General features: G+C 39.1%; 1 protein-coding gene across 1 annotated transcript in view; it reads right to left on the reverse strand.

Moving 5' to 3' along the window:
* Positions 1–17,542, reverse strand: part of NELL2 (neural EGFL like 2) — a 465,627-nt gene that overhangs the window by 389,527 nt on the left and 58,558 nt on the right. The window lies entirely within an intron of this gene.

A 17,542-nucleotide genomic window follows, 5' to 3' on the forward strand; every position in this document is an offset into this window, starting at 1 on the left:
GCAAGTGAAGGCATAAAGCCGGCATGGCAGATAATAGATGACTACACATATAAGATAGAGAAGAATTGATAGATGAGATAAGAGATAGGAAATAGGCAAGGCTAGGTTATTCATTAATACATAGGTAGACTACAGAATAGATTATTGGAGGGAAAAGTAGATGAAGGCAAATGCCGGCATAATAGATGATCTATCCATAGATGAAAAAGATAAATAGGTTAGCAGATGAAGACAGAGCACCCTCACACAGGCTCTACCCCCCAACCCCCTTCATCTCATAGACCCAGGACTACACCTGTGAAGTCATCGGAGATCTAGTTCTCACAGGTAAAAATATATATATGTGTGTGTGTGTGTGTGTGTGTGTGTGTGTGTGTGTATTCTAATTCAGTGGCAAACGATGTTTGATTCAACATAGTCTCAACATTTTGAGGTGCATTTTGAATAATGGCATTCAGCTCCCATAATGAAAAAGACAAGTTTCACGGGCACTTAAAATGTTAGTCTGTATTAAGACTCTTTGGCTTTCTTAACTTACTGTCCAAACACGTAGACCTAATTGCCCTAGCAGCATTCTACATATCTAGTTATCAAACACCTACAGGGCAGAGTTTGGGACGCCTGGAAAGTGATACGTACATTGCTCTAGAATGCGGTTAGGACATTCCCTATTTTTAACTCTGTCCTTGGATTTTTTTTTAACTTTATTTTATAGGACAGAGAGAAATTGAGAGGGAGGGGGGATAGAAAAGGAGAGAGGCAAAGAGATAGCTGCAGCCCTGCTTCAACACTTGTTAAGCTTTCCCCCTGCAGGTAGGAACTGAGGGCTTGAACCCAAGTCTTGTGCATGGTAACGTGCACTTAACCAGGTGTGCCACCATCCAGCCTCTGTCCTTGGACTTCTTAAGGAAAAAAAAAAAAACAGCATATTCTGGAAGTTTTCCAAATTAAATTTTTATTATCATTATCAACTTTCCATTTGATTTTTGTAATTTTGGGAAAGCACTCCCATGTGATTTAACTGTTGTATGAAACTCCCCAAATTTGTAAAACTATACAAGATAACATTAAGATAACAAAGTTGAATAAAAGGAAATTATTCACCGGGAAATTAAAGCTCTCTATAGCAGCACATACTAAGTACTATAATATTTATAAAAGCTACAAAAAATACCTAAATTTTTACTAGAAGATAAGATGACAAAGAAAAGAAAATATGCATATGCATGAATATTTAGATGTAGAAGTTCTCCTAACTGTACTCAGTTAAATCACAGTATGTGGAGTCCCTCTGACTCTCACCCTGATAGATAGAAAGCTGCTGAATTATAATCTTGACTCCAACACTCCCTACTGGTGTAAGAGTTCTAACATCAGAACTCACGTATAGCCTCCAGAGTCTCCCAAAGAAGCAAGTGCAAAATCCAAAACTTCTAGTGTCACCAGAATCACAGAAGAGAAGAAACAGTGTAGAAAAAAATGTATTTAATAAGTATTTTAAAAAGAACAAGCTAAGAGTTCCCAAATTTGGTGAAAGACACAAGCTTATAGGTTCAAGGAGCTTAGCAAACCCAAACAGAACAAATGCAAAGGAATCCAGTCCTATCAGAATCAAATTTCTGAAAACTATATAAAGAGAAAAATGTCACAAAGAAGCATAGCTAGAAATAAAGAAGGGGGAATCTATACTATTTACGGTGGAGCAACAATTTGAAAGATGAAGTTCTCATCAGAAAGCAGGGGTATCAAAAGCAACAGATTTCTTGACATGCTCAAAGAATATTAGCATCCCAGAATTCTATATCTAGAGAAGATACCCTTTAGGAGTGAAAATGAAGTAAAAAAAAAAAAATCCTAGATAAAGAAAACGTCAAAGAATTGTTTGCTAGCTTATCATCACTGGAAGAATTGCTAAAGGAAGTTTCTCAGACAGAAAAGAAATGGTAACAGAAATACAACCAGTATATCAGAAATGAAGGAAAAGTAGCAAGAGTGGTAAAACAGAAAAGATGATTGTTCTCTTGACTCCTGTAAAGTATGTTTCATGGCTCTGTTAGTTTTCTGTTACTGCTGTAACAAGTCACCGCAAAGTCAGTGACTTTAATGAAGACAACTTTGTCATCTGGCAGTTTCCAAGGCCATAGATATGACACTAACCTCATTAAGTTAAGCTGTAAGTGTCGACAAGGCTGTATTTTCTTTAAGAAGGCTCTAAAATAAAATCCATTTGCATGTTTGTTTGTAAACTTCTAGAAAATGTCTACATTCCTTGGCTCCTTGTTTCCTTCTATCTTTAAAGATAGCAATGACAGACTGAATTCTCACAGTATATTCTTTCTTACTGTCTGATTATTGTTTGAAAATATCTACTTTCAAGATGTTATATAATGTACTAGGGCTACCTGAAAAATCTAGGAAAATGTCCCCACCAAAAAGCCATTAACCATAATTGTATGTGCAAAGTTTTGTTGTTGTTGTTGTTGTTGTTATTTGGTCATAACTGCTTATGTAGCCACAAACACAGACACTGAATGAAAGAAAATATTTAAAAATTCTCTAAAGAGATCTCAGTGCATGTAAATGTAATATACAAGACAGCCACATACTTAGAGGTTAGGAAAAAGGGACCAAGTGCCACAGTGCACCTGGTTGAGTGCACATGTTACAGTGCTCAAGAGCCCTCGGTTCCCACCTGCAGGGGGAAAGCTTCACCAGTGGTGAAGCATGTTGCAAGTGTTTCTCTGTCTCCCTCTCAATTTCTGGCTGTCTCTATCCAACAAATAAAGATAATACAAAAAAATTTTTAAAAGAAGCACACTATGCAAGTGAGCTATGAAAAGAAGAAGAAAAGAAAAAGGGACCTATGTAATAGTGAAGCTTCTATATTTCTATCAAAAAGTTATGAAATCCAAGTGAACAATGAAAAGTATGAATATTGTATTCCCTAGAGGGCAAATTTTAAATAACTATACATAGAGAAATAGTTACCATACATAAAATTGAAATGTAAAAAATTTAAATAACTCAAAAGAAAGCACAACAAAGATTAAGAGAGGAAAGGTAAATATCCAACAAAAAGAACAAAGAGAAAGCAGATATTTTAAAACTTGGCCAGGCCAGCAAAATAGTAATAGTTCACTTGGATAGTGTACAGCTTTGCCATGTGCATGACACAGGCCCAAGCATTGCCCCAACTGTATTAAAGGAGGCTTCAGTGTTGTGTTCTCTCTCCTCTCTGCATAACTCGCTCTCTCTCTCTCTCTCTCCCTCCCTCCCTCCCTCCCTCCCCCTCTCTCTCTCCCTCTCCCCCCCTCTTTCTCCATCTACCTTCTCTGCTTCTATCAAAAAATTAAAATATTTTTAAAACAATAGACCAAATCTCAACATATCAAAAACAGTAATAAGTGTAAATGTCCTAAGTGCATCAATTAAAAGGTAGTCAGAATAGACTTGAAAATGTTACCTCACTATATGCTATTAAAATAAACTAACCAAAAAAATAAATAAAAGAAACCTCAGTATAGATGTGACACAGAAAAGAAGAGAAAGCAGGACCATAAAAAGGACACACACACACACACACACACACACACACACACACATATATATCATCCCATATTTATGACCTTAGGAAAACTACTGCAGTTTCCAATGGAGAAAATAGGGACACAGAACTCTAGTGGTAGGAACAATGTGGGATCATACCCCTGTTAACTCATAATTTTGTAAATCAATATTAAATCACTAACAAAAAATAAAAAGAAAGTAACTTCAATATAATTTGGTGAAGGTAGGATAATTTTAAAAGAAATATCATGCAAATATAATAAAAAAGTGGGAATGGGTATATTAATATCAGAAAAAAAATTTAGAGTAAATAAAAGTTACGAGGGATAAATAGGAATGATCTGCCTTCCACAGCTGTGACTTCCTATCTGGCAATTCAACATACCACATATAGAAATGGATACTGCTTAGTTATGACATTTATGTCTGTACTAGCAATGTACAGACTTCTTTTCTTCTCTTACTCCCTAAACAGTACAGTAGAAGAACCATTTATACAGCACTTACATTGTAGTAAGTATTGTAAATAATCTAGTGAGAGCATAAACAAAAGGATGTGCATAGGGTTAATGCAGATATTGTACCATTTTATACAAGGGTTTCTACAGATGTGAGTGTCCTCAAGAGAGGGAGTCCTGAAAACAATCAACTTCAGATACAGGTAAATAATTGCATGATGCATAATAATAAAAAAGTCAACTCACAAAGGAGACAGAGCACTGTGTGTATACACCTAAGAGCACTGCAGCAAAATATATGTAGCATTTGCCCTAAAGAAATGAAAACAGAACTGAAAGAAGAAACAAAAATTCACAAGTATGTTTGAAAATTTCCAGCAGTTCTCTCATAGTCTATGGACATCTCCAGTCATAAAGTTTCTATGTCAAATCCCAGCAAACAAAGAGGAAATAATATCAACTGTACACATATCTTCCAGGAAATAGAAGGGTAGGAACACAGTCCATCTCTTTATGTAAATAGTGAAGACCTATAAAAGCAAAGCTTTTATTTATTTATTTATTATTTATTTATTTATTTATTCCCTTTTGTTGCCCTTATTTTTTTTTATTGTTGTAGTTATTGTTGTTGTTGTCGTTGTTGGATAGGACAGAGAGAAATGGAGAGAGGAGGGGAAGACAGAGAGGAGGAGAGAAAGATAGACACCTGCAGACCTGCTTTACCGCCTGTGAAGTGACTCCCCTGCAGGTGGGGAGCCGGGGTTCTAACCGGGATCCTTATGCAGGTCCTTGTGCTTTGCGCCACCTGCGCTTAACCCCCTGCGCTACAGCCCGACTCCCAAAGCAAAGCTTTTATACCAAAATGAAACAGCAAGAAAAAGAAAACCAGAATATAGGCACACACAAAAACTTTGGAGCATGGGCACAAAATGTATCTTTTGAACATGCATACACAATCCTTAACAAAATCAAGTTAATTAAATTACCAATATATTAAAATAATATAAAGTACAAAGTATAAGGATTTATTGCAGCAATGCAAGATTAATTCAGTATTTACTATCACATCTTTACAAGCTAAAGTGGAAAAAATTGTGATCATATCAATGAAGCAAGAAAATCATTTGTCAATATTCAACAACTATTGATGATAAAATAAATAACACAATATTAGAAGGACAATAAAAGTCATCTAAAAGAACCTATATTAAATAAGCAACAGTTGTTTGGGGCTTCTAATCAATAGAATGAGCAATAAAATTAAGTGAAAGTCATCTACATTGGAAAGAAGAGATAACAGTTTTTCCCTAGACAATATGGTTATCCTCTAATTTAGAAATCCGGAGGGGGGTTCAGGCAGTAGCGCAGCGGGTTAAGCGCACATGAAACAAAGTGCAAGGACGGGCTTAAGGATCCCGGTTCAAGGCCCCAGCTCCCCACCTACAGGGGAGTCACTTCACTTCAAAGGTGGTGAAGCAGGTCTGCAGGTGTCTATCTTTCTCTCCCCCTCTCTGTCTTTCCCTCCTCTCTCCATTTCTCTCTGTCCTATCCAACAATGAATGACATCAACAACAACAATAATAATAACCACAACAAGGTTATAACAACAAGTGCAACAAAAGGGGGGAAAAATGGCCTCCAGGAGTAGTAAATTCATGGTGCAGGCACTGAGACCCAGCAATAACCCTGGAGGCAAAAAAAAAAAAAGAAAGAAAGAAAGAAAAAAGAAATCCCAGTGCATCTCTGAAAAAGCTACTGAAACTTATGAGTTTAGCAATGTCACAGAATACAAAATCAATTTGCACAAGTGAAGTGTCTTTGGACAGGCTAGCAAGAAATAACTGGAAATGCAAATTGAAATAAAACCATTTACAATGGCACTAAAAACACAGAAGACTTAAGAAGGGAAAGAGAGAAGCCTGGGGGAGCTGAGGGGTCCTAAGTTGGGGGGGGGGGGCATTTTACAGACATTTAGCATGAGGAAATGGGAAATTATACCTATGTGTCAACAACTGTACTAGAAACCACTAACCACCCCCATGATAATTTTTTTAAGATTTTTAATCTAGGGGAAAAAACACATAAAAAAGAAAAGTTGATGCACCGTGCTTCATCAGAATTTACAACTATTGGTGAAGAATGAACAAATTGTGGTATCCTTATATGGCTAAGAACAATGGCACAAACACCAGCTTCAATGGGTTTCAGTACCACTGAATGAAAATAGTAAAAATAAACTAATAAGAATGCAAAAAATCCAAAACTTTTTTTAAAGAAATTATTTAGAAACCTTTTATAAAACCAAATTAAAGAATAGGAGAAAATATTAACAGTGCATAAATTTAATAAAGGATGAATGGGGCCAGGCAGTGGCAACCTGGTTAAGTATACATATTACCCTGCACAAGGACCTGGGTGTGGCTTAGAAACGGAGTGAGGCTAGATCTTGGGAATTAGAAGAAACTGTTAGGGGCCTGGTTGCTCTCTTGTGATCCCTTTTGCTCCCTCTCTGCCCCCCTTCTTTCTCTCTCTCCCCCCCCCAATGTGGGGGCTTTAACAAGTGAGTAAATGGCTTGTGTTCTAATTCTCTCTCCCTTTCACCCACCCCCAAACCCCACCACACACACATACACACAGAGCCCATATGTTCTCCAACATGTGGGCGTTCTCAATTTTCCTGAATAAAGTTTAACATTCCTGAAAAACCATGCTTTCTCCTCAGTTCCTTGTTGGGTTTATGTATGAGGAACCTTTAAGTCAGCAGGAAGTGAAGTGGGCCATACTCCCACCAATACAGTGCTAGAGACTGAACCTGGGGCCTTTGATGCCTCAGACATGAAAGGCTCTCTGCATAACCATTATGCTCACCACAGTACCCATCATTTCTGATTCTTATTCAGTATTTAACAAATGTAGAATCATTTCAAATGTCCATGAGCTGATACACAAACCATGGTAGACACATGCAATGGACCACTAGCGTACAATGAAAAGCAACAACCTCTGTTTGACCATGTGCTTCTTTTACACTTTGGTGTCTGTTACAAAACTTGGGCTGATGACAGAATGATCCTGACTTATTTTCTTCTCCCCTTCATTTCATATTAATAATGATCAGAGTACCTTGGTTTAGATTCTAGGGGGCAAAGCAGGTTCACTCAGATTTATTTAACAACCACACACTCATATACCTCCCTAGCCTAGATTTAATTTGAAAAGATTTGGGCTGGGGACACAGACTACTGGTTATGCAAAAAGACTCACATGCCTGAGGCTCTAAAGTCACAGGTTCAATTTCCAGCCTCACCATAATCTAGAGTTGAGCAGTGCTCTGGCATCTCTTGTGTCTCTCATCTAAATAAAATATTAAAAAAAAAAAAAAAGACTTCAGGGCCCTGGGGAGATAGCATAATGGATATGCAAAAGAATTCTGTGCCTGAGGCTCCAAGGTGCCAGGTTCAGTCCTTAACATCACCATAAGTCAGAGCTGAGCAGTGTTCTGGTCTTTCTCTCTGTGTTCCTCTCTGTATGTCTCTCATTTGTTAAATTAAATGTTTTAAAAATAAAAGGATTTAACACTTCAAGACTTTATCTGAGAAGATTCTTTTAAACAAAAGAACAACATAAAAAAATAAGTCTAAACAAATTTGGTTAGTAAGGCCAAATAATGTGAAAAATGTTGGCATGTTAAATTATCAGAAAGCAAAGTATAAGAGAAAAGAGGTCAGAATAAAGAAGCAGTATCTCAAAATGACTAAAATATGGGAGAATGGATGATGAGAGCAGATCATTTCTACAGCAAGGGTACCTTCCCAACTGAAACACTCTCACTCTCATGCTGACACAGGAAGGTAAAAGATACCAACTGGGGACATGAAAGAAAGTTGGGTTTCGGTCAGCTTTCCTTTATATTCTCCACACACTCTGAACTGTTGATACAGTTCAATGAAACTAAGGAAAATAAAAATTGTTGCTTCAAATCCAGTTCTAAAAGCAGTGTGATGAAAGAAAGCACTCAGAAGCACTGTCGGGGGGGGGGGGGCAGGAGGTGGTGCACCTGATTGAGCATACTTGTTACCAAGCACAGGGACCCAGGTTCAAGGCCCTGGCCCCCATCTGTAGAGGAAAGTTTCATGAGTTGCAGGTGTCTCCCTTTCTCTCTCCCTCTATCCCAATTTTCTCTCTCCTATTAAGTAAAAGAGGGGAAAATGGCCCTAGGAACAGTGGATTCATCTCTTAGGTACAGAGTCCTGATGGCAATAAAGTAAAAAAAAAAAGAAAAGAAAAGAAGAAAGAAAGAAAGAAAGAAAGAAAGAAAGAAAGAAAGAAAGAAAAAGAAGCATTGTTCTATCTCTTTTCAGAGCCAGATACAAACTTCTCCCCTGCACCTGCTATTAAGATCATACCTCATCTATTCCAGGGTTGTTGAGGGTCAAAAATTGCTGTGGCACACACAAACACGACTTCTCCCTGCTGTTGTCACATTAAACTATACCATCTCAGGGCTGGCCTGTTTCTGTCATTCCCTCTGTCATTTTGTCACTATAATGCAAAATAATGATAATTTAAAGGTAGTCCACAGAAACAAGCAAGGTAAAGTGAAGAACTGGGAGTATGAACAGGTTAACTGAATAGCACTCTTAGCTAGTGAGCCTAGCTAAGATGGCTAAAAATATACATCAAGTATTCTGAACACAGAACTGGCTTTTAAATGTTATCAGTCTCCAAGAGCCATGAGTCATAGGTTTAAAAACTTATCCCACCGTGTGAGCCTTATTTTTAACTGCCAATAGACAAGCAGAATGAGCAGGGCTGCTTTTGCCAGCAGGCTGCAGCACTTAATGTTCATCTGAACAGAATGAAACATCCAACCTCTACCAGATCCAGACGGTCTGCTGGCTCCCAGCCTTGCTGAAGGCTGTGCCTCTCATGGAGAGGCAAAGAACTAAAGGCCAGGATATTTTTGTCACTTTCCAGAAATGAGCTTTACTTCTGAGGTTTCTCCTCACCACCATCACCCACCCACCCCCTGCCCTCGTAAACTTAACTCTGAAAATAGTAACTATACATGTGATGAAGAATCTTATTTTCAAAAGCAGGTCTTTTTAATATTCCACTTCTAGTACCATCATATATACTTTATTTCTATTTTTTTAATTTTTATATATGTTATTTATTTTATTATTTCTTAATCTGATAGGACAGACAAAGGAGTTGAGAAGGAAGGGGTTAATATAGAGAGAGAAAGAGAAGGGCCAGGTGGTGATGCGCCTGGTTAGGCACACATATTACAGTGCTCAAGGACATGGGTTCAAGCCCCCAGTCCCTACCTGCAGGGGAAAGCTTCATGAGTGGTGAAGCAGGGCTGCAGGTGGCTCTCTCCCTCTCTAACATCCCGTCCTCTCTCAGTATCTGGCTGTCTCTATCCAATAATAAATAAAGATAACAAATTTTAAAAGAGAGAGAGAAAGCAATCAAGACAGCTGCAGTGGCTCAGGAGATGGTGCAGTGGATAAGATGTTGGACTCTTGAGCATGAGGTCTTGAGTTCAATCCCAGGCACCACACAGGACAGATGATGTTCTGGTTCTCTAGGGAGGGAGGGAGGGAGGGAGGGAGGAAGGGAGAGGAGAGGAAGGAAGGACACCTGCAGCACTGCTTCACCACTCATGAAGTTTCTCTATCTACAGGGGGTTTGAACCCAGGTATTTGTGCATGATAGCATGTGTGCTCAGCCAGGTGCACCACCACCCAGCCCCTACTTCTTTTTCTAAGATACACATACCCCACACCTTAAAGAAAATGTATTCCGTTTTTGTCCCAAGATACAACAATTAACAATCTGTCCTTACTTGGCATGTTATCCCTGCTAGTGCTTAGCTACTAATACTGGGACTTTCTTTATGATGAACATGTAGTTACTACACAGAAATTCAGACTAGGTTTCAGACAAGGATAATTTTATGTTAGGATCTTAAAAAGCAAGTAAGGACCCAGATTCACCATAAACTCAGGGGGAAAAAAGTCTTTTCACACTTCAAATCTCACATGGAGGGGAAAAAATGTCTCCGGAATTGTGTTGCCCTGCAGAACTGACCTCTGACTCCATTTTTCTCTGTGTTGGCCTAAGAATGGAACTGAAAATGCAAACAGGAAGCCAGAGCTGCTGAGTGGGCAGGTACATAACCACAGGAGTGGTGCCATTGGTCTTCCTCCCTTTGGCAGGCTGGTGCTCAACAGTCCCTGGGCCAAGTAATGAGGAAGGGACGTCTTCACTTAAAATTGCTGAACAGGAAGCTCAAGGACCGGCGTAAGGATCCCAGTTCAAGCCCCCAGCTCCCCACCTTCAGGGGAGTTGCTTCAAAGGCGGTGAAGCAGGTCTGCAGATGTCTGTCTTTCTCTCCCCCTCTGTCTTCCCCTCCTCTCTTCATTTCTCTCTGTCCTATCCAACAACGAACAACATCAACAATGGCAATAATAATAACCACAATGAGGCTACAACAACAAGGGCAACAAAGGGGAAAAAATGGCATCCAGGAGCGGTGGATTCATAGTGCAGGCACTGAGACCCAGCAATAACCCTGGAGGAAAAAAAAATTGCTGAACAGGAAATGTTGACAAGTTCCTGTGCTGCACACCAGCACACCAGCAGTGCAAATCATTGGTTCCAAATAGCACAATTGAGTCAATTAATTCTGAGTTTGCATATAAGGTGTGATATGCTCATTCATTCATTCATTCATTCACTTGAGGACTGTGTGATGAGCACCACTCCCCATGCCTCATAGGCACAGGTATCCAGGAAGCTACAGACCTATTTAGCAAAAGAGCCTTATGAAGGGTCACAGACAAATCTCAAGATGTAACCTCTGCCTCCTGGTTTCCTAAGAAAATAATGTCCCAGCTATTTGTGTGGCCAGGATCACCTACAGGAAGGCTTTCTCAGTCCCCATCACCATCTTCCTCAACATCTCCCTATCCTATCTGCTCCTTGGCTGTTCTTGAATCAAGCATAGGAGTGTCTCCTCTCAGGTTTGGTTTCCTCTTTGTCCCACACCTCTGCTTCACCACTTCCAAACTCACCTTCTCAGCAAACTCACCCCCAAAAGGAACTTATTTGAGATCGCAATCATATATTGAGAGAGACGGAGACCAAGAGACAGAGTTCTAGATGCTGTTCCCTGCTGATTTTTATTTGTACATTCATTATAAATTTACTTATCAAGCTATTTATTTATGCCCCTCTACTCTGGTACATAAGCTCCATTTTTCATGGGCTTTGTTAACTTTTTAATGTTCTCATAGCCATATACATTACAAATGTATACATAAGTACAGAAACGTATTATATATATATATTATATATATATAACATATATATTATATATAATATAATATATAGTATATATAATAATATATATTATATATAATATATGCATATATATGCATACATATATGAGAATGAAAGGGATCAAGACAAAGATTAGAGCACTGGTTAGTCCTATTTGGTATCCAAGCTTGAACTCAGGGCCTTCAACATGTAAAGGATGTTATTTCTCTGGCCATCCTGGGATTTTGTTTGTTTTGTGTTTGTTTTTATTTTTATTGCCACCATGGTTACCACAGGGACTGGTATTTGCAGGTTTCCACCACCCCTAGCAGATCTTTTTATTTTCTTCTTTTAAAGACAGAGCAAGAGAAAAACCGGGAAAGAGATACACAGAAAAAAGGAGAGATGCTACGGCACTACTCTGACATTTGTGAAGCTTCCCCAATGCAGGTGCTTCCATGTAGTGGCTGGAGGCTTGAGCCCAGGTTCCTGTGCATGGCAAAGTGTGTCCTCTGCCAGATGAGCCATCTCCTGGCCCCCTCCATCACTGTTTCCCCCATAATACCTATAACAGTATGTAAACTAGCATAATTGTCAGTAAAAATAAGAATTATATACAGAGGGCTACTAAAATAATTCACTTGGATGAATTCACTGCTTTGCCCTGTGTGAGACCCAGATTCAAGCCTAATCCCTTCCACTTTGAAAAAGGAAACTTCAGTGCTGTGCTCACTTACACTCTCTCTATGATTCTCTGTCTCTTTCTAAACAAAGAAAATAATAATGTATATAAACATACCTAGTTCCTCTCTTTCTTTCCTTTTTTCTTTCTTTCCTTCCTTCCTTCCTTCCTTCTTTCCTTCTTTCTTTCTCTGTTTCTTTCTTTCTTTCTTTCTTTCTTTCTGCCACCAGGGTTATCGCTTGGTGCCAGAACTACAAATCCATCAGTTCCAGCAGCCATTTTTTCCTTTTTCTTTTTTTCTTTCCATTTTTTTTTAATGGATAGGACAGAGAGAAATTGAGTGGGGAAAAGGACATATGGAGAGAGACAGAGAGAGACAGACCTATACACCTAACGCACCAATAATGAGCCCCGCAGGGGGCTCAAACCTGGGTGTTTGCACATAGTAACATGTGTGCTTAACCTGGTGCATCACTGCCTGACCCCCCCTATATTCTTCCTACTAGCAACTAATGCTTCAAATTAACTAGAAACTGTATAAACTATTGATTAGTAGAGCACCACCTTCTAGGATATGCAAAAAGTCCCCCTTAGCAGCTATAGAACATTCTACCTGTCTGCTACGATATGACAAAACCTGCCTCTTTCATCTCTCTACCACTATAATAAATCAAAATGATTTCAGAAAATTATTTTTTACATTTATTTATTTACGTATTTATTTTCCCTTTTGTTCCCTTGCTGTTTAAGCAAATGATTTTTATAAAGATCTAAGCTTTCATGTAAAATATACTGTTTAAAATTTGCAGCAGTTTTGTAGTATAATTTTTAGCAACAAAAAGAAATTGACAACTTATTTTCACTTGTTATTTATCTCTGCATTTAGGTTGTTATTGATTAGACACAAGATTATGCCTCAAAACACCTCAAAGTTTGGATAAAGCGCAGAAAATCTTTTCATTCTTTTTGTTTCCTTCCAACCCCACAGCAAAGTGTAGCCATATGACTGACAGCTATCTTGACAACATAACAGGTATATTTACCAGATTTTATCAATTATTTTTTCTTTATGCTGGAATACTTATCTCCATCTGTAGATGATATATTATGTTAATCTACAAAATGTAGGTGCAACAGAAATGCAACTCTATTTTTTCTGCTATATAATCTCAACAGACGGTGTGGGTTAGGGGAAAGCTGAACAGATGCTTCACCAAAGAAGAAATACAGATGGTCAAGAGGCATGTGAAAAAATGTCCATGTCGGGCCAGGCAGTGATACACCTAGTGGAGCACACACATTCCCACGTGTGAGGATCTAGGTTCTAGTCCTGGGTCCCCATTGGCAGGAGTGAAGCTTCGCGAGGGGTGGAGGATAACTGTCTCCCTTTCTCTCTCCCATTCATTTTTTTAAACATATATATATAATAGCATTTATTTATTTATGTATGTACTGGACAGAGACTAATTGAAATCAAGAGGGGAGGGGAAGATAGAGAGGGTGATAAGAGATATACCTGATATACTGCTTCACCTTTTGAGAACTTTTCCCCTATAGGTGGGGACCAGGGACTTGAACCTAAATGAGTCCTTGTGCACTGTAGCATGTGCATTCAACCAGGTTTTCCACCACCTGGCCCCTCTCTTGCCCTTTCTTCCCCTCCTTCCCTCTCAGTATCTCTTTGTACCCATAAAAAAGGTTTCCCAAAGGGATTCATGGTACAGACACCAAGTCCCATAAATAACATTGGTGGCAATAAAATAAAAGCTCATGTAACAGATATTATTATCAGGGGGATGCAAATCAAGACAACACTGAAATGCCACCTTACACCTGTGAGAATGGTGTGCATCAAAATGGACAAAAGCAACACTTGCTGGTGGGGATGTAGAGAAAAGACATCATTAGTGCACTGTTGGTAGAAAACGGTATGGAAAAATTAAGATTTTTTTAAATAAAAAATAAGTTTAAAAGATTAAAAATAGTTCCTTCATTAGATCTAGAAGTTTTCCCTATAAGCTAACAATCCAAAGAAAACCCCATCACTACTAATATGCAAATATATCTGCATACCTATGTTCATTGCAGCACCATTCACAAGAGCCAAGATATGGAAACAACCCAGGTGTTCAATGACAGAGGAGTCGATGAAGAAGTGGAGTTTATATACTCAAGAGAACACTGCTAAGCTATAAGAAAGCATGAGATGTAGCTTTTGGCTGCAACATAAATGGAGCTGGAGGGGATCAGGCTAAGCAAAACTGCTCAGAAGCAGAGTTCTGAGTAAATTGACACATGTACTGATAGAGTGCAGTTCAGTATGCAACTTTCCTAATTAACTAAAATCCTCTCTAGAGTGAGGAGCTTGGATCTGCTAATCAGGTTAAGATTCAGCACCCAGCTGTCCCTAACTTAATACTGATCTTAGGTAAGTTAGTTGATTTATTTCCTGCTCTGTTTCCTTCATCAGTACTACTAGCCTGATGATACTAAGAAACAAGAACAGAAAGGAAATACACAAGGTCAAACTTGAGCTGGAAGGCAAAGAAAGGTCTCTGGGGAAGAAGGGGGAAGGGAGAGAGCGGTGAGGTTGCTGGGGTTCTGGTGTATAATGATAGAAAAGTACTTAATAATCCAAAGGGCCTGTGGCTATACTAGTTTTTTTTTTCCCTGAGTCTTTGGAATATAACTAAAATATGCCTACTAGCTATCTACAAAATGGAGACCCACCCCCCAACTCTTCATCTGCAATATTCCAGCCTTTAGGTTCATGACTGGTCAACATTTTGTTTGGCTTTATATATTAACTCTCTTTGCAGCCACCAGGTTCCAAATGCTAGCAGGATGCCAACCAGACTTCTCTGGACAGACAACCCCACCAATATGTCCTGGAACTCCGTTTTGCCAAAATCCTGCCCCACTAGGGAAAGACAGAGGCAGGCTGGGAGTATCCACCTGCCAACACCCATGTTCAGCAGGGAAGCAATTACAGAAGCCAGACCTTCCACCTTCTGCATCCCACAATGACCTTGGGTCTATACTCCCAAAGGGTTAAAGAATAGGAAAGCTATCAGGGAAGGGGATGGGATATGGAGTTCTGATGGTGGGAACTGTGTGGAGCTGTACCCCTCTTATCCTATGGTCTTGTCAACGTTTCCTTTTTATAAATAAGAAAAGATAACAAAACAAAAAAAAAGAAAAGTACTTAATAAGTTGGGGACAAGAGTGTTTTGCAGACACCTGTCATAGGCAGATGAGAAATTGTACCCATGTGCCAAAAAAAACCCATACATAAGCCACCATTATTGACAAACTAGAGTAAGCACATTCTTTTTAAGATGTAGTTGAAATGAACTATAGTATATTTTGAAATTTAGACAATAAACATATCTATCTAATTAGTTGTTTTAAAAAAAAAAAAAAGCTGGCTTTATCGAGGCAGGGCATTAGAACCACGCTGCATGGAAATGATGAAGAGGCAGATGAAATTCTACTTCAAGTTGCTTAAGTAACTACACATGGAGCCCTGGGCATACTGCTCGGCACTGTGGTTGACTCTGGAAGTGGAGCCATAAATAAGATGATCCCAAGTTTTATTCTTTTTTTTTATTTATAAATAAGGAAACACTGACAAAACCATAGGATAAGAGGGGTACAACCATCAAACTTGGAAAGCGGTGTCCAACATAGAACAGAGGGAACACTTCTGGAGGAGGCAAATGGGCATCAAGGATAAGGGGCATCTCACACTGGTTATGAGGTCTCAACTCCAAAGTCGCCTTTTTATTGAGGTGATACTGCTTGAGAAGACTGCATACAGTTCAGGTGTACAGCTTCACCTCTGCTCCAGTTACGTGCTTCTACAACAAGTCTACCACCAAGGTGCCATTCGTTCCTCCCTCTCCTTGATGACCTCAGTTCTACATTAGCGTCATGGGGCTTGTTTTTGTTGGACATGGTTCTTTTTTTTTCTGTTCCACTACATCTTGCATATGACTAAGATCAACTAGTTACAGGTAACTCACTTCATCATGATTATGCTAATGGCAGTCTAGCATAAAAGGCCATCCACTACATGAGTGACAACTGACATTACTTTAACACCATTAAATCCAATATTTCTTGAAGTTGATTGTTACCTCTCACTGTGGGCAAAGGTTGCACTTCAGGATTGATTACAGAGAGGCACTTATATTTAACCAACTTGACGATAGGAGGTGCAACTAGCTGTGCACCTGTTCAAACACCTCTGGAAAACTGACAGGCCCTCCCAACTCACCTGACTGTGGCTGTCCACGTAGCATTCTTACCTAAAGAAAATAACAACTACCATCATCATCAAAACAGCATGGTACTGGAACAAAAATAGGCACACAGACCAGTGGAACAGAAATGAAAGCCCAGAAATAAATCCCCACACCTATGGACATCTAATCTTTGATAAGGGGGCCCAAAGGACTAAATGGAAAAAGGAGGCTCTCTTCAATAAATGGTGCTGGGAAAACTGGGTTGAAACATGCAGAAGAATGAAATTGAACCACTTTATCTCACCAGAAACAAAAATCAACTCCAAATGGATCAAAGACCTGGATGTCAGACAAGAAACAATCAAATACTTAGAGGAAAACATTGGTAAAACAGTTTCCCACCTACACCTCAAGGACATCTTTGATGAATCAAACCCAATTGCAAGGAAGACTAAAGCAGAAACAAACCAATGGGACTACACCAAATTGAAAAGGTTCTGCACATCCAAAGAAACTATTAAACAAACAGAGAGACCCCTCACAGAATGGGAGAAGATCTTCACATGCCAGACATCAGACAAGAAACTAATCACCAAAATATATAAAGAGCTCAGCAAACTTAGCACCAAAAAAGCAAATGACCCCATCCAAAAATGGGCAGAGGATATGAACAAAACATTCACCTCAGAGGAGATCCAAAAGGCTAACAAACATATGAAAAACTGCTCTAGGTCACTGATTGTCAGAGAAATGCAAATTAAGACAACACTAAGATACCACCTCACTCCTGTAAGAATGGCATACATCAAAAAGGACAGCAGCAACAAATGCTGGAGAGGTTGTGGGGACAGAGGAACCCTTTTGTATTACTGGTGGGAATGTAAGTTGGTACAGCCTCTGTGGAGAGCAGTCTGGAAAACTCTCAGAAGGCTAGACATGGACCTTCCATATGATTCAGTAATTCCTTTCCTGGGGTTATACCCCAAGGACTCCATAACACCCAACCAAAGAGAGGTGTGTACTCACTCCTATGTTCATAGCAGCACAATTCATAATAGCTAAAACCTGGAAGCAACCCAGTTGCCCAACAACAGATGAGTGACTGAGAAAGCTGTGGTATATATACACAATGGAATACTAAGCAGCTATCAAGAACAATGAACCCACCTTCTCTGACCCATCTTGGACAGAGCTAGAAGGAATTATGTTAAGTGAACTAAGTCAGAAAGATAAAGATGAGTATGGGATAATCCTACTCA

The sequence above is a fragment of the Erinaceus europaeus genome, chromosome 5 (genome assembly GCF_950295315.1).
Source record: "Erinaceus europaeus chromosome 5, mEriEur2.1, whole genome shotgun sequence".
NCBI classification, from domain to species: domain Eukaryota; kingdom Metazoa; phylum Chordata; class Mammalia; order Eulipotyphla; family Erinaceidae; genus Erinaceus; species Erinaceus europaeus.